At 45.3% G+C, this 7,668-nt stretch overlaps 1 non-coding gene across 1 annotated transcript; it reads right to left on the bottom strand.

Annotated features, from left to right (window-relative positions):
- Nucleotides 1-6,886: 6,886 nt before the first annotated feature.
- Nucleotides 6,887-6,969, bottom strand: LOC311353403 (small nucleolar RNA SNORD35). The gene has a single exon (XR_014637041.1). It is a non-coding gene; the product is annotated as a small nucleolar RNA SNORD35 (small nucleolar RNA).
- Between the last annotated feature and the right edge of the window lie 699 nt (nucleotides 6,970-7,668).

The following is a 7,668-nucleotide window of genomic DNA, read 5'->3' as shown; positions in this document are numbered from 1 at the left end:
GACCACTTTCCACTTTTCTCGTTACCTCCATGTGCAGCCGGACGGTGCCCACTTCTGACCCCGCCGTGCGCGCCACATGAGATGGGGAGGTGAGATATTGAGAGACTGTCCGCCCTGCGGTTCCCATGGTCTTGTGGCTCTCGAGGGACGTAGAGCCACTGTACACCCCACCGATGCTCACTCTCTCTCTCTCTCTCTCGTCCACTGTCTCTCAGTGTGTGTCTCTCTCTCTCTCTCTCTCTCTCTCTCAGTGTGTGTGTCTCTCTCTCTCTCTCTCTCTCGTCCACTGTCTCTCTGTGTGTGTGTCTCTCTCTCTTTCTCTCTCTCTCTCTCTCTCTCAGTGTGTGTGTCTCTCTCTCTCTCAGTGTGTGTCTCTCTCTCTCTCTCTCTCTCTCTCGTCCACTGTCTGTGTGTGTGTGTGTCTCTCTCTCTTTCTCTCTCTCTCTCTCTCTCTCTCTCTCTCTCTCTCTCTCTCTTCTCTCTCTCTTTCTCTCTCTCTCTCTCTCTCTCTCTCCCTCTCTCTCCCTCTCTCTCCCTCTCTCTCTCCCTCTCTCTCTCTCTCTCTCTCTCTCTCTCTCTCTCTCTCTCTCTCCCTCTCTCTCTCTCTCTCTCTCTGTGCACCATCATTATCACCAGCAGGACAGCTACAATGGCCCAGATCACAGGAGATAACATTGTCAGGGGCCGTGGCAGCAGGTGAGAGGCTCACTAGGGGCCACGATTAGGTATCCGGGTCTCAGGGTGTAGCGTTGCCTTTCGGGTCCCTCAGGGGCCCCCGGCCTCGCCATCTGCCGGGGGAGAATTCTTTCCCCCCCCCCCCCCCCCCACCTCCCACTGGCCTTGGCTTGGTTCGATACTCGCTGGGCTGTGGCTGTAGGGCGTCGCTTCGGGTTCCTCCTGTTACGTTATTCTCAACGGGGGGAAGCGCATTGTGGCACTTTTGTGGAAGACGTCCCTTTTGTCAGCGCTTTAAGTGTTGTACTTGGAGAGTGGAACGTGACACGAGGACAGTGGAAATCCTGAGTATATATATGGGGAAATGCCTATCTTTGATGTAGTGATGTCGTGTGTGTATGTGTGTGGGGGTGTCTTGTTTGATTTACCCATGGTGCACTGGAATCCTAATTTGTTGAGCATGGTTAATCGCTCAATACGTGTCAGATGCGTGTCCTCTTTGACCACCATTTGAGTCACCTGGCATCATGCATGAAGACCGCTGAAAATACAATAAAAAAGGATCTACGATCTCCCCGGGTTTTAGGGGGGGATCCCTCCATTTTGGATCAGAGCGGAGCTTTATGGGAACCCCCGCGGGACGCCCGTCCGTCATCAAAGGCCCCCGGCCGCCGCCATGTTCCCCCCAACTGGCAGCCGTGACCAGCAGAGATGGTTCGCATTCAACCTGGGAGGACCCGCCGCACGCCATGCAACCACCCTCCCCTCCCCTCTGCCGGCCCGGCTCGACTGACCCCTCTGCCAAAGCACCGCAGCACGCGCTTTGATCCACGGCCAGCGGCGGAGGGGAGGGTGGAGCTGTCGGACAGCCCTGCACACGCCAGACCACTGCTGCGCACGTCGCTGGCCGTCCACCCGGAGGATCACGTTAAAGGAGGGAACATTGGTCGGAACATAGCTGGAGAATTGATTAAGAAAGACTATGGGAGAGGGGTTTATATGGTCCTTAAGAGATTCTGGGCGATTCGTGAGGTTATAGGGAATGTTTAGGAAGGGATAGTATTTTTTTTTGTTACTGGCACTTGAATAAAGATTGATCTGGGAGTACTGGAGATAATGATATCAATACATTTTTGATATTTTGCAGCTTACTATTGTGTCTTCACTTGGATGGATACCACTGTTAAAAAAAACATGTTTTCATTTGTTTTTTCCTACTTTTACAGATTTAAGAGCAACATGATCCAATTCAATTTGATATGGCTCGAGTAATGTGGAAAGTGAAGAACCGCAGCCACATCTGCAGACTCACTTTGAATCAGTTAAGAAACGGCAAGGGGGCTATTCCTGACACCAGACCCTGATAACCATCCCTAACACCCCTCCACCCAGGGCCATAGATCTTGATATGCTGTCCGTCCACCACCCTCCAACACATCCCCGCTTACACTGTCCACGTTGACGATAACAAAAACACAACATTATAGTACATCACTATTTATTTGACAATAAATACAGCATTGTGTGGACAACGTCGTTTTCCTTTTCATTTAATGGCATCCTATTCCATTTAATGGTTTAAAACATGCATGCTGGCAGACTCTGGGCTTGTCTAAAGGCCTGATGGCTTGTCCATATGTGTGGAGAATGACCCTGGACTGACCTATGGCTCTCTGGGCTGCTGGTGGAGAGGACACTGTTACGCCAGGCGGCTACTTGATATTGCTGACTCTAATACTTTTTTATTTTTTATTTTTGCTCTTCTGCCATATCACGTTGCAATTGTAGAATCAGAAAAGCCATAAATAAAAAGGGAACCTACCCTTTTTTCACTGTTTTAACTGCTTTAATTATTTAATGAAAAATGTAAATGAGAAAAACAGAATAAAGTTATTGTTATTATTGCAAAGATATGCTCAAACATGACAATTGGTTGCTGCTACTAGTATGACCCCTTTACACTTGGCATGGGGCAATCGGATATCTGATTTAAATGAGATTGGCCAAAACACATGTTAATGCCGGGTACAAAATGGATCTAAGTACAGATGTGCATAGATGGTTTGACATATTACAGCTAAAGTGGCAATCTCAATTATTTTCATGTGCCTAAATGTCTGTTAAGAGATCATCTATTGCAATTGAGGTCACGCAATGACGGCCCACTGATGAAAGCCCTTGCATTTGCAGTATTATGAATGTTACAAACTGGGTGTCTGTTTGTATATCTGGCCAAAATGTCAGCTTATTGCCAAAGGGGTCAAAAAAAGAGAACAAAACAGCCATCTTTGTGATGCCATTTTCGAGATCACAGCCACAGTGCTATTAGCCATTAGGTATATTAATTTGAACACAATGGATTTACAATCAGAGATGGCATATATCTGGTATCCACCACTAAACATGCTTGAGAATCAGGGTTGGTTTATATCTGGTGTCCACTGCACAGACGGAATAATCTGCTTCCATCTGTTCAGCTCATCACTGCATGGCGGATGTCATTGCTGGGAGTCTCCAAACAGGGTCCTAACATGGGATTGGTGGGGGTCACACCTCCCCCCTGCTGGGCCACCATACGGCCCGTGTTTTGATAGCGACCCTTACCCGGGCTCAGGGGTGGGGGGGGTAACCCTCTGAGCTAACAGCCCTGTCGTTAGACACACAGAGCGAGCATGCTCGCCAGCGTGCTCCATGACAGTGAGTAAACATGGTGGTGAGGGCTGTGGAATCTGGGGACAGGAGACGGCACGCCGCCTACGACCAGAATAGGCGTTCAGCTCAGCTTCAACACAAACAGATAATAAAAGAGATGACGGATGAGTCCTTGCCGGCGACGAAGCATTACCGAAGCAACTGTCAAATTCAACCGACGACTTGTAAACTAAGACACATGTGCTAACTAATCTGAGGACATCACTAGAATGAATGAATGAATGTATGAATGAATGAATTAATTAATTAGTGCATTTTTTATTGGTCGTAACCAAAGGGTAGGGGCAGAAGCTTCAGCTTAAATCAAGCCCCCCCTTCTCACATTTTAGTAACAAACAAATGTCATGCATACAGTGTGTTTGAATATACATGCATACACTTACATACAGTATATACATACACACCTACATATACCCATAAGGGTCAATACTTATATCCAGTACATTTCCACCATAAGAAACCACCATAATATCCTAAATAATGATGATAACCATAATGAGAATAACGATGTTCATCATCATCACCATTATCAACATTCTCATAGAGTGATACTACTCAATGTCTGTACTTATCTAGTACAGACATTAGTACACATCAGAATCTCATCAGAATAACTGGAGCTCCATTTGCAGTCTAATAACTCAATAAACACCACTGGATTGACCATGGCTCAGTTGAACAGAACTGGAATCCATTTGGAAGTAACGGTAGACGTAGACGATCGTACGAACAAAACACAATCGTATGATTGCATGAATATTCAGTGCCTTTACAAACACTCGTCTCAGTCTAGTCTGGGCCAGAACAGAACTGTTGACCCACTGTTCTTTGTGGCACAGTGGAAACACCCACCCCTTGCCTTGACCTTAGTGGGTCGGGGGGGGGGGGATAGGGGGGTCTGGCAGGGGTCACAGGCCTTATGCTGATGGTCCGTTGAGTCTTAATCACCGTCTACTTTTTCCAAATGGAAAAAAGTAGTACGCTTTTAAGCAGAAACATGAGACAGGAGACAGAGGCCCGCATCAGGTTCACTGTGAACCATATCACCGCCGTGGAGAATTGGAATGGGTGTTTGATGAAGGGCGGGGCAGAAGAGCCCATGGAAGGGTGAGCGGTGATATACTAAAAATTATCCACACATTTGAATTGGGTTTGTACTGACTCTGTGACCAAAAATGATGTGTGGGCAAGGGGGTGGGGGTGCGGCAGACACACCTCGCTCTTCCACACTTGCAGTCTGAGTTTTATTGAACTTTCTGAAATGGAGCACATTTTTGTGTACAGTTTGTATTTTCAGATAAAGTAAGATTTTTTTTTTCTCTAATTTACTTGTAATAAATTAAATAGATAGCCACACACAAAATACCCGATTGACTACCTAACTAACTTACACCCTGACTTACACTAACTTATCCTAACTTACACACTTATACACATCACCAACACCATCGGTACCCGTGTGGCAATTATATTCCTAGAATTCCAAGAAGAAACAAAAACAAACAACATGTGCACTGGGGGGAGGGGAATCTTTGTCTCTCTTTGCCAGGGAATCTTTGTCTCACAAGTGCCGATTTATGAAGCGCACTCCGACCTCCCCCCCGCCCAAACCATTTGAGGGGAGTGGGTGTCCATGTGATCTAAACTGGCCTGGTGGGGTCCTGAAGCCCTCCTGGGGAGTCTGAGCGCATGAGACAGACTGCATAAGCCTGACCCTCTCACCCCTGCATAGAGAGGTATAGGCCCGTGGCCACCAAGGAAAACAAGCTCTGTCACTTTAAAGCCACTCTACTGGTGTTGTGTTAGTAATCTAGCGTGAGCAATATGTGATGATATTATTGCAGCAGAAAGATGAAGGGACTTTTTCTTTCATCTCTTTTTGCAATAACACACAAGTTTGACCTATTGTTATTGCTGTTTTCTTCCACGAAAAAAGGAGCAGTTAGATGGTGGAGAATTGAACTCTTCACATCTTCTCTAAACGAACCCTGACACGTTTACCACTGCCCTTCACTTCTGTAGGGTTCAGACACACTGGGGGCTTTGGAAGAAAATAAACAACAATAACGTTAGCATCATTATGTTAATATTCTATATGAGAATTCTGTAGACAGCGTCACAAGCTAACGAAGGGCTCTTCCCAGGCCATTATGATATTCATGTGTTGTGGGGGGGAAAAATAAGGGCAAATGTAAATGAGTATGCTGATGCATTTACAGTAGAAGGGCATTTAAACATGGGCACCCCCATGCTGGTGAGGTGTTACGGTAATTATTCGTCTGGGGATGTTGAGCGTCACTTGGTGAGCGTCGATGGTTGTGAAATAATTAAGAAAAGGGAAAAACAAGTAACAAGCTATGAGTAGTAATTGAGGACCAGTCATAATTCGGAAATTTGTCTCAGCGATCAAATTGTTTTTTTTGTTTATATTAGGCCTAGAACAAAAAAGTTGTGTACCGTCTGCAATATTAAATATATTTAAATTATGGCTCTCTCATGCAATGTGTGATATATGCAATTCAGCCAATGATTGTATTCTTGTATTAGAAATAGCAGGTATTGAATGTTTAGATGCTGCCCCTTTGCTTGTCAAGTGTGAGTGTAGTGGTGCTTTTAAGTAGCTCCACTGTCCCCATTTAGTGCCGTTTAACTCATGACAGGCGCTTCAATATGCAGATTGGGCGAAAGAATGATGTGACTGTGTGCAAACTCACGGGTAGCTGTGCCAGTGATACCAATAGTGATGTCTCCATCTGTTGGCTGTATGCAGTTATGACACTTGTACATACACCTAGTCTCTAAATGCAAGCTGCCTACGTGATATTGGCAGTCAACCAGTGGGTTGTAGCAGTATAAATGTCATTTAGAAACACTTTCCATTATTCGTAGCTAGAACACCTGAATTCATGCAATTTAGCTTTGACCATTTGTCATTAAGGATACCCCGTTTAAGGTAGGCCTAAATTAGGAACAAAATAATCACGAAAATGTAGGTGCTAGAAACGAGTGTTGAAAAGTGTATATTGTATTTTTCTAAAATTTCTAAATAAGTACACAGCAGGCTGACTTCTCAGTTCGCAAACCCAATTCCAAATGTTCAGACTATATTAAAATCCAACCTGTATGCGATAGCCTCTTTACAATTCCGATTCATGCAACGACAACCATCGTCAATGCAATATTAGGCTACCAACATAACCATGCTTAAATTAGGCTACACAAATAAAGAATTGCAAACAGAAAGCATGTCAATAGAACATTGTTTATTCTCGACTAACAAATCAAATTGCCACTGCCATGCACCTAGAACTTATGGAACTGCTTCTTGGCTCCAGCAGAATTGGTCACCTTGAGGACGTTGAACCTCACGGTCTTGCTGAGGGGTCTGCACTCGCCAACTATCACGATGTCGGCAACTGTGACATCCCTGAAAACAGAAGCCCATTTAGTCAGCAAATGAAGTCGTCAGACATGAAATTCTATTTATCCTATACAAAATTGAGCTGCATCAGTAATGCCTTGCGGCATTTTCGTCAAAGCCTTTTGAGCTACGAAGACCATCGTGAGAAAGCATCATTTGCAGTGTAGCAGAAAGCCGTTGGACCGCTCTCGGGTCTCGAACCTACGACCTCTCGAACTACGACACTACCGGCACGGGAGGCGAACGCTCTAACCACTGAGCTAAAAGCCCAGGCTCCCAACTCAGCGGCTAGGGCTGTGAGGATTTACAAACGTAGCCTACTAACGCCAGCTAGTCCAGGCTAGTTGGCATCCGTTACAGCAGCATTTTGTAGTCTTTAGAATGCTGTAAACATACGGAACATTGTGAAATGGTAGAGTAGCCATATTTAAATTAGTTTTTACTTAGTTTTTAAATTAGCTTCCCTTTCCTTACCAAGGAAAGGAATGTCTGGGGCCCCGTGCTGGAGCTCCTGCCCCCGCGACCCGACCCCGCATAAGCGGTTTGAAGATGAGGATGAGGTCACAACGCATCCCTTTATCAACCATGTGAATGTGTTTTTCCCCTCACCGCTATAATGGCAAAGAGAGGGAAGAAAATAAACGTCTCCAACACTCAAATGGAAACGCTCGTAAACAAGGTTTAATTAAACCAAAAGTTACTTGTTTGCTCTCTTAGTGCAGGAGGCATTAAAAAATATAAGAAAGCTTCCTGCACGGGAACAAGTTACTGATGCAGTTAATTCAGTTGGGTCGGAAGAGAGAACACTAGGCTATCTGGAAAAAAAAATGGTTTGACGTTAAACAAAAAATTTGTCACAG

This window comes from Micromesistius poutassou (genome assembly GCF_964030765.1).
Source record: "Micromesistius poutassou genome assembly, chromosome: 1".
NCBI classification, from domain to species: domain Eukaryota; kingdom Metazoa; phylum Chordata; class Actinopteri; order Gadiformes; family Gadidae; genus Micromesistius; species Micromesistius poutassou.
This window is presented reverse-complemented; position numbering and strand designations above follow the sequence as displayed.